The sequence below is a fragment of the Canis lupus genome, chromosome 2 (assembly GCF_011100685.1).
Source record: "Canis lupus familiaris isolate Mischka breed German Shepherd chromosome 2, alternate assembly UU_Cfam_GSD_1.0, whole genome shotgun sequence".
Lineage (NCBI taxonomy): Eukaryota > Metazoa > Chordata > Mammalia > Carnivora > Canidae > Canis > Canis lupus.
This window is the reverse complement of record NC_049223.1, coordinates 31,858,819-31,876,793: the sequence shown is the minus strand read 5'-3', so window position 1 is coordinate 31,876,793 and position 17,975 is coordinate 31,858,819. Positions and strand designations below refer to the sequence as shown.

The following is a 17,975-nucleotide window of genomic DNA, read 5'->3' as shown; positions in this document are numbered from 1 at the left end:
TTAAACTCTGGGTTTTTTTAGTATTCTTTCATGTCACTTTCAGTTCTCTGCAGAAATCATCCATAAAAAATTATTATTTTTATTTTAATTTATTTTCAGTTGTGGTATAACATGTATACTGTAAAAGTTACAAGTTGAACACCTTTGAATGGATGGTTCAGTGGCGTTAAGAACATTCACACTGCTTCCCAACTACTACCAGCATCTACCTGCAGAGTTTGTCATCATCCCAAAACTAACCCCACATCCACTAAACAGCAACTCCCCAGTGCCACCTCCCAGCACCCCAGCCTCTTGTACCCACCAGCTATTTTCTATTTGTATGGCTTTGACTGCCCTAAATGCAGATAGATAAGTGAAACCGGATAGTTCTTGTTCTTTTGTGACTGGCTTATTTTACTCAGCAAATTCTTTAGGATTCATCTGTGTTGTAGCTTATATCAAAATTTCCTTCATTTTCAGGACTAAATAATATTCCATCGTGTGGACAGACCACATTTTGTTTATCCATTCATCCACTGGGATCACTTCCACCTTCTGACTATTGGGAATAATGCTGCTAAGAACAAGGGTGTGCGAATATCTCTTCATGCCCCACTTTCAATTCTCTGGCTATGTAACTAGAAGCATAATTGCTGGATCATATGCTAATTCTACTTTTAGTATTTTGAAGAACAGCATATACTATTTTCCATAGTGGCTGCACCAGTTTTACCTTCCTACCAGCAATGCTGGGTTCCAATTTCTCTACATCCTCATCAACACTTGTTTGTTTTTGTTTTGTTCATTTGTGTGCTCTTTGATAGCATCCATGCTAATAGGTGTGCCGGGGTATCTCATTGTGGTTTTTGTGTCCACCTCCCTAGTGATGCTAAACATCTATTTATGTACTTATTGACCATTTATATATCTTCCTTAGAGCAATGTCTAGGGGGTCTTTTCCTGATTTTTAAGTTGGGTCATTTGTTCTTTAGTCTTGAGTTCTATTTTTAAGCATATTAATCTTAATCATTTTAAAATTCACTTTTGATAATACCATTACATTGACCTCCTATTGGTCTTACTGTATAGATTATTGCCTGAATGTTTGTTTCCTCCCAGATTTTATGTCTTGTGAAGCCCCTGTCTTAATGTGACTGTAATTGGACAGAGGGCCTTAATTAATCTAGGGTAGATAAAGCCAAGAGAGTGGGGCCCCTTAACCCATAGGATTTGTGTCCTTTTAGGACACCAAAGACACTAAAAAGCTCATACCCTCTCTCTCTCTCTCTCCCTCCCCACCATGTGAGGGCACAGTTAGAAGGTGCCCAACTATAAGCCAAGAAGTGGGCTCTTACCCAGCAACTAATCAGCTAAAAACTTGATCTAGCATATCCATCCTCCAGAACTGGGAGAAATGAATTTCCATTGGTTAAGCCATTGGCCTGTGGCATTGTGTAGTGGCAGCCAGCGCTGACTAAGACACAGCTAACAATGGTTTACCTTTATTCTTCCTCAAATCTAACATAGAGCATTGCTACATGTCTACTTCTTTGTGATTGCATATCAGATATTGTTTATGAATAAATATAGATGTAATTTGAAATGGTGAGTGAGATTATTTTCCCCCAGAAATTATGTGTTTACTTTTCTTTCCTTAAGGCAATTATGCTCTGGACTCTAAGTGTCCTGTAGCGTCTTGTTTCAAATAGATGTGCAGATGTTGCAATGCCATATTTCAGTGTCTATGGGACTTGCCTATTCTGCTCACATGGTGTGTGCCCTGTTGGGTGTGCAACCCAACTCCTAGCACATTTACCAGGTCCTCTACTCTTGGAAATTCTGAACTCTAACGTCCCACCTAAAAGCTGTTGTAACAAGTCTGATTTCATTTCTGATATTTGACTGTTGACTCCTACAGCCCCTCCACTCCTGTTCACTTCTGTTCTACATCTGTGCAAGCTAATACTCTAGTGTCCCCACTTCTGACACTGGCCAGAATTTTAAAGCACACATGACCCAGGCCATGAGCACAAGAGACTTCACCCCATCCCTCCCCCAAACCACAGTATGATGTAATGAGCCCCTGGCGAGGGAGCCTTCCCAAACAACCTCACTACGTGGGTAATAAACCTTCTCTGAGTGTGTGTGCCTCATACGTCTCAACACACAACCAGATTTTGGGAAGAAAGTCCATTCTGCAGAATAATCTCAATCTTTTAGATTTTCAGCCTTTTAGATTTTCATTCTACACTTCTATAACTGGCCAATTCCTGATAGGAAAATAACGCCAAATACACCTCTGACCTTATTGTGTCTTTTGGATCTTTAGTCCTGTGGCCATTTGGTTTGTTCACAAATTGTGCTCTTAAAAAAAATCCAGTTTATGGAATTGTACATAGCAGATCAGTCCAACAAACGTGCCTGACTTTTCTGGAAATTTAGCTCCACAAAGCCACAGATTATTATTTTTTGAACATTCTTAAATTCAGGGACAATATTCACTGTATTCCTATGGTGTCACAATCAGAAAGAATAATAAAGTTTGCAAATATGATCCATGCTTGAATTCAAGGAAGTATGGCAGACTGCATTGTTCACAATTATTTACTTCATTTCCTTGTGGGTGATTATACATCCCTGCCCTGTTGAGTTTAGAAGCAGCATGGCTTGTGCTCTGGGTAATGAAATGTTGATAGAAGTAATGTGTGTCATTTTCAAGGAAAAGCTTTATGAGCCAATTTGAGATTCACCATGTTTCTCTTTCCTCTTTGCTGTAAGACTGGCGGCCGTTACTTATGGGGGCCGCTCCCTCAGAGAGGGTCACAAAATGAGGTTGTTATGAGCAGAGTCATAACTGACTCACAAGCACATTAGTGTGAAGAATAAAACACATGGTTTTGTGAGCCACTGAGATTTTGAAGTCACTTCTCATACTGTGCTTTTCCCGAGTAATACAATAATGGCAGTAATACTTGAAAATAAAAGAAACATCTCAGGACATGTTTAAAAATCATAAAATGCTGGTTCACTGTAAGGTAACATTCCCACCTTGGGTGAAGCCACCTTGCCACCTCACTGGTGCTGAGTTTGGATGTGATGCTACAGCAGACTCCCTCGATCGCCTGCATAGTTTGGCTCTTGCTCTCTGGTGACCAGCCACAGAGAAGAACGTGTCCTCTGAGCCCCAGCCCCATCCTCCTGGGACCCTCCCAGAAACTAAGGAACTGGAATCAAATGCATAATTTGGAGACAAGGCCAGCAGACGTGGGGCCTGCAGCTTCCAGCCGAGCCCGACCTACAGCAGCCAAACATCAGTTGACTCACAGGTCTGTAAACACAAATAGGTCCTCGTGATTGTAAGCCACGTAGCAGAGGCCTTGGAGTCCCTCCCTCATGTGCAACAGTTCACCGTGGAGCTCGCTCATAGGCCGGGTTTGGTCTTCGCGCCCACACACAGGGTGAATCACCCTTCCCCGGGACACCAAAACGAGATAGATTTTTATATAATTTACACATGCATGTGCACACACACACACATAAACAGACCAGTCTGTCGGTGATAGTTAAACCACCCGATTGAATAAAATCACAACAGGAGAAAATATTATCTACAGGAAAAACAGCCAACACTGCTGAGGGCAGGGATGCTGATGAACCCACAGAGGCTCAATAGGGACGTTAGCAGAGAACAAACGATCCACAGAGTCTAGTGGCACAGACCCTGCAAAGGGCGAGCGTTCAAGGAGTGTGTGCAGCAATGCTCAGTCAAGTGTAAATGTCTGTGAAGTGAGAAGTGGGGGTTGTATATTATAAAACAACGTGAATAATAATGAAGAATCATTTTGGGGATGGTGCAATGTGATGGGTGAAAACAGAAGCCCAATTTCAGTGATTTTTGCAGCAAAGTAAGAAGGTAGACTGTGGAAATGGCCTGCTGTTCAAAGAACCGTCTATAGGAGTATAAACCGTGATGATGCAACCCAGTTTTCACCCCCAGGAAGCTTACTGTCTGATGCAGCATTACCCACAGAAACACAAAGTGAGGTGCATTGACAAAGTTTTCTAGTGATCACATCAAGAAGTGAAAAAAAAAAAGGCGGAATTTTAACAGTATCTTTCATATACCAATATACATGTATACGGAAATGGATCCAAGATGCAATTAATATAAAATAATATACAGTGTTTTTTGTTTTCATCCGAAGTCAAAACTCCGGTGCGTGTATCTCCACTTCCATCTGCCTCAGTTCAGACCAGCCGCATTCCCAGGGCCCGCAGCTCCGTGTGCAGAGTGTCTCAGGCCACGCGGACGTGTGATGGATTCCCAATGCAGGTGACTGTACACTCACCGAGAAACCAAGTCAGACTATTCACAGATTCTGTTACAATGGGGAGAAAAATCTTTATCAATTTGCTTATGGGCTGAATGACAGGATTCATCTCGAAATCCTCTCAGGAGTGAGTTGACTGTTTGGATGGCAGATAATGGCTAATTGACTGTCGTGTTTCAGGAAGAAGATACTGTAATTTATTACCTCTGCAAGAATGATGTCTGAGTTATCCGGGAAAACATAATATCAGTGGCAGATTGTGCATTTTATTTCAGAATAGATGGAAATTGTCATTGATAGACGCCAGAGCTTTAAAGCACTGCACAAATGCCGTGTTTTTCATATTTAATAAATGAGCGTCAAGTCACTGTTCTCTGAATTATTCAGCATGGCTCATGGAGGCTTCCTCTAATCTAAATTTTTGTGAATGTATTGTAAAACTAATTTTCAAAGCCCCACAGATAAGGCGTTGACATATATCCGAGCATTTGCAAAGTAAATCTATGGAAGTACATCACATTGAATGATTACCCGCAAATTTAGGTGGCAGCGGCTTTAATGTTGCCCCAAATCCGACAAATACTGTATAAGCAACAAAATAAAGGGTTCTAAGTAAAGCAACATGAGATGAGGGGTGGATGTCAGAAACGCAATCAGGTTGAGAGCCAAGTGAGGCAGGCGGGGTGTGGGGAGCCCACGGGTAAAGTCCTCCTTCCTGTTGGAAAGTACTCCTCGGGCTGCTCTGCGAGGCCTCCGGAGAAACTCGGCCCCCCAAATGTTCCTCTGGGGTTCTCGATGGTGAAACCTTGGAAACCGTAGGAGATATTCATCTGGGATTGTCAGATTTTTCAAGTAAAAATAGAAGGGCACACAGGGAACATGCTCACACTTTAAAAACCTATTCATTGTCTAGCTCAAAAATGAAGGTGACCAGATGTCTTATATTTTACCCGGCAAAGGGCGCTTGCCTGTCAGTGTCCCTATACTCACGACATTCCTCTGGCTCTACTGGGGCCGAGCCACATCTTCTATGTTTGCGGCAGCAAATCAGGCCAACATGTGCCAGCTCAGGTCTGTCTCAGCTTCTGGATCAATGCCCTGGGCGGCATAAGCGTGCCACCCCTGCCTGCCATCCCCTGGCTCCCCGAAGGACCCTGCCAGAGAGACTGGTCAGAGCCTAGGTTCTATTTGAGAAGGTTCAGCCTGACGCTGGCTAGCCTGAAGCCTTAGCACCCTGCTCTGCTCACTCCGGTGGGACGTGCTCTGCCGACTAGAGCCTGGCCTTTGCCGTCGGTCTGCGTGGTCCCCACCGGGTCCTTCCAGGCCCTGCCGCCGTGGCTTGGGAGCCCCATGCTCGCTTCGCTCCCTATGCCCACACTCCAGGGGCCAGCAAGGCTATCCTTTCCTCTAGCAGGACAGCCATGAGCTAAGTTTTAACAGGATCATGGGAATTTTTAGAGGATTTCACTCCACCTACAAATTCACCACCTTGCTGCAAAGTCCTGTGTTACCCTGTCTCACAGTCGGCTCCTCGGAGAAGAGGCTTTGAGGGGCCACCGCCGCGCCACTCACCGCTCCATCTCTTTCCCTGGAGGACGTGCCCAGCAGCGGGGGATCAAGTCTCTCTACCATGTGGTCTGGTGATATTTCCTCATTTCCTTTACATATTTTAATGCAATCAGTACAGTTCACATCTGCCGAGCAATCAAATTACCAAGTCAACATAATCCAATGAAATGCTGAAGAGCCAAATAATCAAATTCAGGTTAATATTAATTGCTATACTTTCTGCACCTGGATTCAGAGAAGAAGAGGAGACGGGAGAAGGAGAAATAGAAAGAGGAAATAGAGATCCTCTAAACACTAAATAATCACCATCACGTTCTCTGAGGTTGTTCAAAGTTTCTTGTTTTCATGCTTGCAATGAATTCTTTAATCTGGAAAAAAATAAGTATTTCTCTGTTGTTTGGTACTGAGTCCATAATTACGGGCATAGGTTAGTGTAGGCACAATGTATACAAAATCAATAGGGATGAAAGGAGTAGGTGACTAGGAGGAAGGAAATATAATTGGGTGATATTAGTATAACAGTTTCAGCATTTCTGAGCTCTTATAGCATAGAATTATTTCTCAGCTCCCTATTTATTTAATTCCTATAGTGTAAAATAATTCTGTGGCTATAAATGGATGGATCTTATGTCAAGAACGACTTTACTATAAATATGCCATACTTCTCACAAAAATGGTATCTTCTTTGCGAGGAAAGAATCTCTTCCAAGTAGAATAGGAAGTGTTAAAAAAATAAAAAATAAAATAAAATAAGGAAGTGTTAGAAATTCTTTGTTTTAAAGACTTATTTATTTATTTATTTATTTATTTATTTATTTATTTATTTTCGATGGGAGGGAGGGGGAGAGAGAGAGAGCGAGCACACAAGCAGGGGAGCGACAGAGGCAGAAGGAGAGGAAGAAGGAAACTCCCCACTGAGCAGGGAGCCCAATGTGGGGGCTCGATCCCAGGACCTTGGGATAATGACCTGAGCCAAAGGCAGATGTTGAACCAACTGAACCACCCAGGCGCCCCAGAAAATGTTAGGAATTCTTGCTTTAATCCCCATTGTTCTCTTTCATATTATTTAACTTTATGTGTTATGTCAATTTTGAATTTCGCTTTCTTCATTCAAAAAATATGGGGGGGTTCCTAATATTGATCGTGTCTTATTTACTATTATTAAATCTGATCATACATGTGAAGTGTTAGGAAACCATGATACGACCATGTGCAAGTGGGTTGCCAGTGTGATGCAGTTAATTTTAGAAAGTGACGGTGAGAAAATCTGAATAAAACATGGACTTCAGTAAGTAATGATGTATTAATACCAGCTCACGAATTATGACAAATATACAATTTAAGATGTTAGTAACAGGGACATCAGGCGTGGCGTATGGCATTCCTCTGTAGTATCATCCCAACTTTTCTGCAAATAACACATATTTCTTTTTTTTTTTAGCACATATTTCAAAATGAAAAGGTTAATTAAAAAATTAAAAACAAAAAGTTAAAAAAACAGGGGGAAAGCAGAGGAAATGAGGACACATAGTTTCACCGCGGCATGGTATTTGGGTCAAGGAATGAATCAAGACCATATTCGTAAGTTTAATTACGAGTGGAGCCTAAGATGATCCACTCGGGGATGAACATGTACACGCCTCCCAAGGCAGCATGCGTCACACCCATCATTTTCACAGAACGAGAGGGCTCTGCTTGTATCCTAGTACCTGCACGGCCACCACACCAGCCCAAACACGACAAGAGGAATGGCTTTGTACTTCCAGGCCGTGTTGTGGTGGCATCTGAAATCCCAAGGACTGACATGACACCTCATTGAGCTGCTATGAATTGTGCATCGTGACCTTGGGAAATATGTTGGCGGCAGCACTTCCGTCTCGCTGACACACCTCTCCCCAGACACAGTCCTCAGGCAACAGTCTGGTGAGATAGGCGGGCGGCTGGACTGGAAATGAAAACGTCTTCCCTAAAAGAGAACTTTGTGTGGCCTGTTAATTTATAGCTTCCTCCGGAGTCTTACTTCTTTTCCAGACAGACAGACAAGTAGAGCAGCTTCAGAGTCTAGAATGAGACAAATTTCATATTCAGGCTAGCATCTTTTTGGTCTTAGAAAAATTTTATCAGTGGATTGTGAAATAGTCATCTCTGCTTTACATCTAAATCATGCCAAAGGAAGGGTAGGGCTCAGAACCTCCTGAATTGTGTTTTGCATTAATCAGGCTCACCTTGGGAACCAAAATTCAGCACTTTTTTTTTTTTTTTAAATCGAAGCAATGAATGATCGGAGCCATCCCTTTGCGCGTATAAAGAGGTCCACATCATTGGAGAGACCATGGCTAGACCTGGAAAAACAGCTTTGCATTGTTTGGGCAAAGCAATGCCAAATCATTCTCTCCCTCCTCTCCTCCTTCTGCAGGTACTGCCCGAAGCCCTCCCGCTCTCCTGTCACCCACGTCACTTTGCATAACTGCTCCCTGTGTCACCTGCGAATGGTCTCACCTTCTCCCCCTCACGGCAGAGCTCTTGAGGGGGCACAAAAGCCGCAGATGTCCAAGGTCAGCCTTCTGAGCGAGATGGAACTGCCCTCTCACATGCCATTGTCACCTGGAAGCCCTGATTGGCCTTGTCACCGCAGGGAGGCCAGAGCCACGCCGTTGGGGTACGCTGACTCACCCATCCTGGGAGACGTGCACTGCTCCTTGGCACGTACCTGCCCGTTTCAGTGCAACCGTCCTCCCCACGGGACACGCAGGGCCCCAGCTCAGAGCCGAGTGGCAAGTCAGTGGTGTTTGCTCATAATGACTCTCATTATGAGATGCTCATTTGATGCCATAAACTGTTTCTTTTTTAAATTTCGTATTACATCAGACAGACCCAGGCGCAGCAGCACAAGTAGAATGAAGCCCTATGTGCATGTCATCCCGCGCCCACGTTCCCCAACCTCGTCTGTAGGTGGGATCTCACGCCTCTCATTCTCCCGCCTGCCTTCCTCTCTGTCCTTTTCTCCCCCGATTGCTGGAGTACTTAAGATAAAATTTTGGCAACATGTCATTTAGCCTCCAGATACTTCATCCCATGTTTCTAATTAGAAAGGAGACGTGTACATGTCAGGTTGTAGGACAACCCTATAATCATACTGAAGAGGATTTTTAAAAAAAGAATCTGTCAGGTCATATAATAACTTGTCCATATTCAAATGTTTTAATTGTCTTAAATATATATAGGGTTGTTTTTTTTAATTCTTGTTTTCAGTGAATCGGGATCTGAGTGGGTTCTGAATATTGAGTTTGTCCTCCACGTTCTCCCCCGTACAGTGTTCTGTGTGTCCTCCTTGTTGGTATGTGGAACTCACACCAGACCCAAGAACAGCGTCAAGCCTGCGTTCACCTCTTCCCCCACTCAGGCCCGGGGTCGGGGGGGTGGTGGTGCTTGATGAAGGGTGAACAGTGCAATATAGGAGGAGCTACTTTGACCCTCCTGTAGCCTGTGGCTTCCAATACTGGGTTTTAATTTTTCCCATTACAAAAGCAATTGATCCTGAGGGTCCTTAACTCTACTAAGCCCAAGTGAGAGGTGAGCGAAGAGAAGAGAGAGAAGCCTTGTGCTGGAAGACAGAAGAGGTGAGAAAGGAACCAGAATCTATGAAATATTTTTTGCCTTCATAGTTTTAGGGAGAAATAAAATCAGTTTTTTTGTGAGAAATGAAATTTTTTTGTCATAGGGGAAAACTGAAAATGATGGTAAGGCACTTTCCTGGGGTAGACAGTGCTTTGCGTTAGCTAACAACGTGGGAAATCAGGAGAGAAATAGTTTCAGCTCTTAGACCTGTCAATTTGAAATGTGACTTACCTTCTTTAAACCCCACTGTCCTATATAAGATGGGAGCAGGTGTACTTGCCCTCAGAGGAATTTGGTACCTTGACGTGACTTTGCTCTTGCAAACAGCTGGTCAGATCATAAAGCTTAACTAGTAATCCTGTGGCCCTGGTCGCCGTGGTTTATGCACTCCAGTCATAAAGGTTGGTTTTTGAAACTTTGAACCACCAGAAATGGGGAGGTCAAGTCTTTGGGGACGGGGGTCTTGTGTTCCCACCCATGCTAGCATGTTCGGCGTTTCCTCATGCTGGGAGGGTCATGATGAACACATGTGGATCTCTTCCGGTGTAGTCGTCTTAGAAACGCCTGCCTTGGTTCCTCCCTTTGGCTCCAGAGTGTGATGAGGACTTGCTCTTGGAGCCAGGGTTCTGAAATTCTCTGCGGCAGGGCTTTGTGTAGGCTACGTTTAAGGTAGGCCGGAGGGCCCTAGGTTCTGACATGAGTGCTGTCAAGTCCTTTGGAGCAGGGCAATGGTGGGCTAGGCTTGGAAGTAGCGGGGCTCGGGTGGGCTGGCTGCTGTGTTGAGTAACACCACACCAGGTGGATTATAGTTGATGGTGTGCCCTGAAGGCGCCTGAATAGAAGCTTTTTCATCTGTCCTTTCTCACCACCCCGTCTTCCCGGAAGATCCCTTGTCTTGGTCTTGCCTCTCTGGTCTCCATCTGTCCAAGACCTGACTCCAGAGTGGGCTTCATCCCTAGACTACTGTCTACACTCCATGGAGCTTGTTGTCGAGTGGATCTGTGGGCTAACAGAATGGGGCGGGGAGCCCAACTCGAGCTTGCAGAGGTCTATGGATTCAGCGCAACCCCAATCAAATCTCAGAGAACTATTTGATAGATACATACAAATGTAATAGTCATCACAATTTAAAAATAATCACAACAATTATTATTATAATCCAATCTTAGAAAGATTTCATCTCATACCACTTATGGCTTTTGTGTTTACACAAATAATTGACATCCATCTTGAAAACACTTAAAATATAAATGCTTTTTTGGGGGGGAGCATGTCAGACTTTTAAAAATGTATCTGGTTCACACTATCCATATATACACTTCACAAACTAACTGGAAGGCTCTTGTCCTTAGCTCTGCGCTCTCCAGGCCTTCCCCCAGACATTCCTCCTCTATTGCTTTTCCTTGACAAAACATTCTCTCTCCCTTCAGAAAAGAAAGCCCCTGAGTGTGAGCTTACAGAGGGACCACCAGCTTTCAACTTGGCTAACAAACATCCAAATTCCACATTCTTGTCTGAAATTAATGGTCATATGATATACGAAGACCATAATAAACAGAAACATCTGTGTTTAATTATTACAGAGTCAATAAAAATAATTATTAATGTCTTAAGTTATAACATTTATGGCTCTCAAATATATGTGTTTTATGTATTGTAATATTAAATGGGATGATACTTTTATCATCTCAGTACCTGGAGATGGTTTAAGTTCAGCTTTATGAGGTTGCATTCAATGATATATCACTGATACAACAATCTCTGGACTTTAAGTGCCTCAGACTTACAAATGTCACATACCTGAAATGATGTGAAAATATGACGTAATGTCGTATACAGAGCTTTGTTGCAGTAAAACCTACAGGTGGGTGTTTACACATCATATCACTAATGTGGCTCAGAGCACACATTCATTCATAAATTTGGTTGGAGATGGCTTATTCTCTGTGTGTGTCCCAATATCAGATGACACCAGATATGAAATACTAAAGGACAAGCAGAGTAGATGTTTAATTACCGTCCTCTATGATAATGTTCGGTCTATGTGCCCGAACAACCTTAAAATCTCGAGAAAGGTATTTAGACCTAACGTCAGCCATTTTCAAAATTTTCTGAGTATGGTTCATCTTTTACCGTGTGTCCTGGTGTATTTTAACTTTCTATCTGCTCTTTAATCATAGCTAATTAGGAGACTTGACTTCCTTGTCCTACTGGACTTAGGCCAACCTCGTAACTACAATGGGCATAAGTGTTCCATTAATTACCGCTGCTGGTTCATCGGTAACTCCTCCCATCGCATTTTTCCTGAACGTGTTTCATGTTGCAGTGGTTCACTTTATTCCCAGAGCAGCAGATTTAATGGTGTGTCTAGGTACCTCTCTCTCAAAATGTGAGAGGAGGAAGCCTGCCGCCTTGATGTGCTAAGTCCTCTCAATGGAGAAAGGTAAGCAGGAGAGATCTCACAATAAAGCACCTTGTCTCATTGAAAGCCGATTTCACGCGAGCGCCTTTATCTCACACATCCCTCCACGATGCATTTGGAACAATGGAATGATTTATTTATTAGAGGACATTGTGGCACCTCAGTTATTTTGCAAAGAATCGGTTATCTTCATTCCAACATTTATTGACAGAAAGAGGAAGAGGGCGAGATCTACTCCGGTTTGATTTTCTTAAATTACAATCAATGAGATTTGGGCTTTGATAAATGATTCCTTCCCTGAACAAAGAAAATTCAATATATCTAATATTAATCTCATCTTTATGTCTTCCAATGAAGCTTTTCACCAAATTTTCCTTATTTCTATCATCATACTGCTGGTTATCAGGTTTCAACTCTGAGGTAACCCATGACTTCACGCTCTTTGATGCCCCAAATCCAGTCATGAACTCTTTGCTATCAATGCTTTCTCTGCAGTGTGAGGCACATCTACCTTTTCTTTCTACCTTCACTGCCTGTCTCAAAATCAAGGTAATCACCCACCTGTAACTATGCTTTTGCCTTTACCTGCATGTAAAACTGTCTTTTCTACAACCCAAAGGACAGTTGCATTAAACATCCACTCACTGAATATCTTCCAGAGAAATCTGTTGATTAGAATTGTAATGTCAGGCAGCCCCGGTGGCTCAGCGGTTTAGCGTCACCTTTGGTCCAGGGCATGATCCTGGAGACCCGGGATCGAGTCCCACGTCGGGCTCCCTGCATGGAGCCTGCTTCTCCCTCTGCCAGTGTCTCTGCCTCTCTCTCTCTCTGTGTCTCTCATGAATAAATAAATAAAATCTTAAAAAAAAAAAAAGAATTGTAATGTCTATCTAAGTAATTTAAAAATAGGTAATAAGTGATTGTTCAAAATAACAGTGACTCTCACACCACAGCGGTGGTTGGCATGGACTCAGTGTTATCCATTGGTTTTCTAGCCACAAAGATATCTTTTTTAAAAAGATTTTATTTATTTATTCATGAGACGCACACACACATACACACACACAGAGGCAAAGACACAGGCAGAGAGAGAAGCAGGCTCCATGCAGGGAGCCCAATGTGGGACTCGATCCCAGGACTCCAGGATCTCGCCCTGGGCTGAAGGCAGGTGCTAAACAGCAGAGCCACCCAGGGATCACCAACCACAAAGATATCTTAAGTTTTTCTAAAATAATCCCTTAGTGCCATTATATCACCATCTAAGTTTGGATTATCACTAAGTTTGGATAATTTGTGTTACCTAGGATCCAGTTTACCTGCCAAAATGATCAGAGCACGACATCTGAAATGCCTTCACCACTTATTAGATAGAACCCGTGAGAAGAATTTGGAAAAGGAATCTGTAATTCAAGTTAACTAACTTTCTAAATGCAAAAAAAACACAGCTGATGAAAATGCCTGAGAGCACAATCACACTTCTTTGTACATAGTAGGTGACAAATGGTGCTGTGTAAAGTATACCAGAACTAAAGGACGTCCCATGCCAACTGGCTCCACAGAAAACAGAGCCAGAGAAAGAAAATACCATCGACTCCCCAGCTCGCTTGCTCTATCCACACTCTTTACAGAAGCAGCTCATAATTGTTCTCGACGCTCAACCCACCGGGTACCCCAGACAAAGGCCCCACGGTCTCCAGTTGAACTCCATGGTGCACCCCGCCCCCAGCGCCTGCTAGCCCCACCGCCTCTCTTTTGTCCCAGGCTCAAGGGTATTTGGAGTTCCCAAACAGGACATTTCTTGGCACCTGAGACTAAACATACCAGTCTCCAGGGCCGCCCCCTTTTTGTGCTGGAGACATAAAACCCCCAGAGTCAGAATCACTTCATAAGAGGATTCACACTCCTGGTAGTGTGCACACAACAATGACACATGATTCCACTCATTCAGAAGAAAGAGAATAAAAGATTTGTGGGCCCTGCCGCTGCCCCCTCCCATTCAGCAGTGCCCCTCCTTCTGCGCCAAGACCAACCCCCCCCCCCCGAGGGCATTGCTTTACATAAAATCTTTTGCCAGAATAACCCATGGATGCTTCTTGCTCACTCTTACGAGCTGTGCTTGGAAACCACTGCCTTTAGGAGCCCTGGCTCCTAGCCCTCTCAGGGCTATCACAGCTTCCCTGTCTCCAATCTTTCAGTTTATTTACTACTTCTTTTTTTTAAGATTTATTTATTTATTTATTTATTTATTTATTTATTTATTATAGACATAGAGAGAGAGAGAGAGGCAGAGACACAGGCAGAGGGAGAAGCAGGTTCCATGCAGGGAGCCCGACGTGGAACTCAATTCCGGGACTCCAGCATTGCACCCTGGACCAAAGGCAGGTGCTAAACTGCTGAGCCACTCAGGGATCCCCAGCTTATTACTACTTCTCTTCGTCCTTGGCATATCATCTAAATGTCTCTTCCTCGGGGAGATCCTTTCTCACTCTCCTGAAACAAGCTGGGGTTGCTTCCGCCCTGTAACTTGAGTTTACTGCACCAGGACGGTGTGCAATTGTACCTGGTGGTGTTATGTGCTTAATCCCTGCTTCCTGGGCCGACATTCGTGCTCTGTGAGTTCAGGCCCGTTGCCTGTTTTGCTCACTATTACATCCTTTGTGATTAGCAACACATGGAACATGTTCAGTAAATAGTTGCTGAATGCATAGAGGACTAAGGTTGCAGGGAGGCACGGAGAGGAGAAAGGTCGCGTGGGGACAAATGCATGTTCCCAGTGCTATTCAGGGTGACGGGGCCTGGGTTCTGTGCCAGAAGAGGCTCAAAGGCCGAGCGTGGACAATGAGGGTCGAGACCTGTTGGAGAACGAGACAACATGCTGGGAATGCACATGGCGCTTCAACTGGTGTGATGCCCTATGCCGTTCTGAGTACTCCTTCGATGTCATAAGGACAGTGACAGGTGCTGACAGGGAGAGAGAGAGACAGAGAGAGACAGAGAGAGAGGAAAGTGCATGAAACCATGTAGGCAGGAAGGGCCAAACTGCAACAGCAGAGCATTATTCGTGCTCTCAACAAAATCCATGTAGTGCCTGGTATGGGCCAGATAAAAATCCAGGGCTTCAGTAAGGAGAGAATGAGATAGAAGTGTCAGTTGGAGGCGTTGTATTTTTAGCAGAATGGCCAGGAGTGACGCACTGAGAAGTGTCATTTTAACAGACATGAAGCACGAGAAGAAGCAAAGCATGCGAAAATCAGAGCGAGAGAGGTCAGGCATCGGGAGCCGCGGGGGTGAAGGCCCTGGGGCAGTAGTATGCCTGGTGTATTCGAAGACCAGCAAAGGGGAAGGGGGTGAGTGTGTGTGTGAGGCAGGCCGTGGTCGATGTGGCCAGAATTATAAGGCTTCGAGACCATTTTACACACTGACTTCTTTCCTGAGTGGCGTGGGAAGCCACTGCAGGCTGTCGAGCAGGGACCTAACCTGGCCAACGTGCTCTACGTGGCTAGTCAGTCACCGGCTGTGAGGGGAGCAGACCATAGAGTAGAGGATGCGGAAGTGGGAAGAACTGGGATTGCGGCTGAGGAGGTGCTGGTGGCTCCATGCAAGGTGGTGCAGGTAGAGGTGCTGTGAAACTGTGGGGTTCTGGATACAGTTTAAAGATAGAGGATTTGCTGGAAGATTGCACATGAGCATAGGGAAAGGATGAATAACACGTGTAGGTTCTGGCCCCAACAATTAAGCGCAGAACACCACTCGCACTGGAACCAGGAGAGGCGCTTGTTTGATGGGGAGCAGGAGCTTATGCAGACAGGAGCCCAAAGGACCTATGTGATACGTGGTATGTACTGAATGGTTGTGGCTCCTCCAAATTCCCGTGTTGACACTTGACCCCCAAGGTCATGGTGTCAGGATGAGGGCCCTTTGGAAGGTGATGAGGTCCTCCAGTGTCCCTGTGAAAGAGACCCCAGAGAGCCCCTCACCCCTTCCCCCAGGCAAGGGCCCAGCAAAAAGAGGCCGTCCACGCTGCGGGAGATGCCTCGGGAGATGCACCAGCCTCAGCAACTGCACGGGACACGTCACGTGGGCAGAGGGAGTTAGATGTCTGGAAACGGAGAGTACTCTCTTCATTTATTTATTTATTTTTAATAGGGCACAGAAACAGCTTGATCAACTGAGAGTGACAATGGGAAAGACCTACTGAAAGTTTCTAGGAAAAGGAAGAGCCATGGAAGCCTCTGCTAGAACAGAGGTCGGCACAGGTCTCATCCAAAGAGCCAGACGGCACATATTTTAGTTCTGCAGGATCTTCGTGGCAGGGAAGCAGCGACTGACAGCAGGTAGATCGGGGAGGGGGGGCGGTGCCACTGGGGGGGTGGCCCTGCGACCCTGATATGGGGGGGACGGCAGACTCCTGTTGGGCTGTCGGAGAGCCCAGGACTCCAGCACGGCCCTACGGCGAGGGTGCAGGGGCTTCTCCAGGTCAGGGAAACCCGACCAGGCAGGGGAGCGGCCCTCGGTCGTTGCTCCCCCAGCTGCTCGGAACAGGGGTGAGTCCTGGTCTTGCAGAGACAGTACCCCCAGCCCAGCCTGCCTCCGCCACGCTGTCCCCCACTCCGGCTATAGGGTCGGGTGTGAAACCATCTCAAGAGTCTACGATGTAATATAGGTGGGGAAATACTCTCCAGAACCCCCCCGAGGGACTTTGGGGTCAGGCCTCTGCGGGTCGGCATAATGCCCGTGGGCTGGAGCGGGCTCTGCCGACACAGGCCTCCACGCCCCACAGCCCGGTCCACCTGGTAAGGAGCCCGCCAGCCTGCAGGTGGAGAGGGACCAGCCACATGGACACAAAGCCAAGTACCCAAGTTGACAGTCAAGGAGTCCTTTCGATGTATTTTTTATAAAGCCACGCCGATCACTTGTGCACTTTGAGGCTTCGTGAGGTCTCTGTGTCCTTCTCTCTGCAGAATAACCGGTTACGTTAATCCCAAGCTTCCTACGGACAGAAGGGACTCGGATCACCTGAGTTCTTCTGTCTAAACCGCATTCAAAGCCAGTGAATTAAACTCCATGATAACTTTGCATCCATCCTGGCCCCTGGCGGTGTGGGATTCAGGGGGGCAGCATGGCCCGGGGTCCCCAATGGAAACGCAGACCCCAGGTCCCGTGCTGCCTCCCGGCAGAGGTCAGGCTCTGGCGGCCACCGGCCCCGGGGCACCTGCCGGCCCCTGTAGGCCTCCTCCGGGTTTCTGAGATGGAAAAGGACAATTACTATGAAAATGTTGTAATCATTTGGTTTCATTTCATAATTTTTGTAGGAGTCATTACAGTCCCTTGAATTGCTTGGTCATGCTGGCTAATAATTTCAGTTCTGGCCTCTAAATGTCATTCAGAAGATCTGCTAAGAAAATCAAAACGAAGAATATTAAATTATGAGGACTTGTTCCATTCGTTGCTTCTCTCCCGACCCTAAGAGCTTTATTTTTAGATGAATAATTGCATCCTTTGTACTGAGAACAAATTAATAACCGCTTGCATTTAACAATTCCAATTTCACCATCGAAAAGGCTCATGTACCCAGTCAGAATGGAATATCGCAGTGACAATTAGTTAAAATTTAGCTTGCCTTGTGGAAAAAAAAAAAATCTGTATTCCAAGGGCAGCTGCTGTTAAATGGGGACATTTAGGTTACTAGGCAAATATTAAATTAGATGAGTTTGCAGGCAGCCATAAACATGCTATTTCAGAGCCTTACAAGAAGATAATAGAAGTAATAACAAATAGGCTTGGAAATCACATTTTAATTAGTCAGACAAACTGTTTTACACAGAAGCCCTGACACAGCACCGGCGATGGGGCCAGGAAGCTAGTTAAACATATAGATACGAGCCAGTCTATTTGGAAATAAAAATGTACCACTTAATAAGCAGTTTTACTCAAAATAATGACTTCTGTAAATCATTATAACTAGAGTATTATTGAATTGAGAATATACCCTATTTGACTTTATTATTATTCAATGTTATCTTTGGATACCATAACAAAATTTCATTTATTAG

The 17,975-nt window shown here is 44.8% G+C and overlaps 1 long non-coding RNA gene across 1 annotated transcript in view; it reads left to right on the top strand.

Annotated features, from left to right (window-relative positions):
* LOC111091728 overlaps positions 1–17,975 on the top strand; it is a 32,290-nt gene that overhangs the window by 8,013 nt on the left and 6,302 nt on the right. The window contains exons 2-3 of the long non-coding RNA XR_005355403.1: positions 8,299–8,541; positions 16,069–16,256. This is a non-coding gene — a long non-coding RNA (uncharacterized LOC111091728). The remainder of the gene's footprint in view (positions 1–8,298; positions 8,542–16,068; positions 16,257–17,975) is intronic.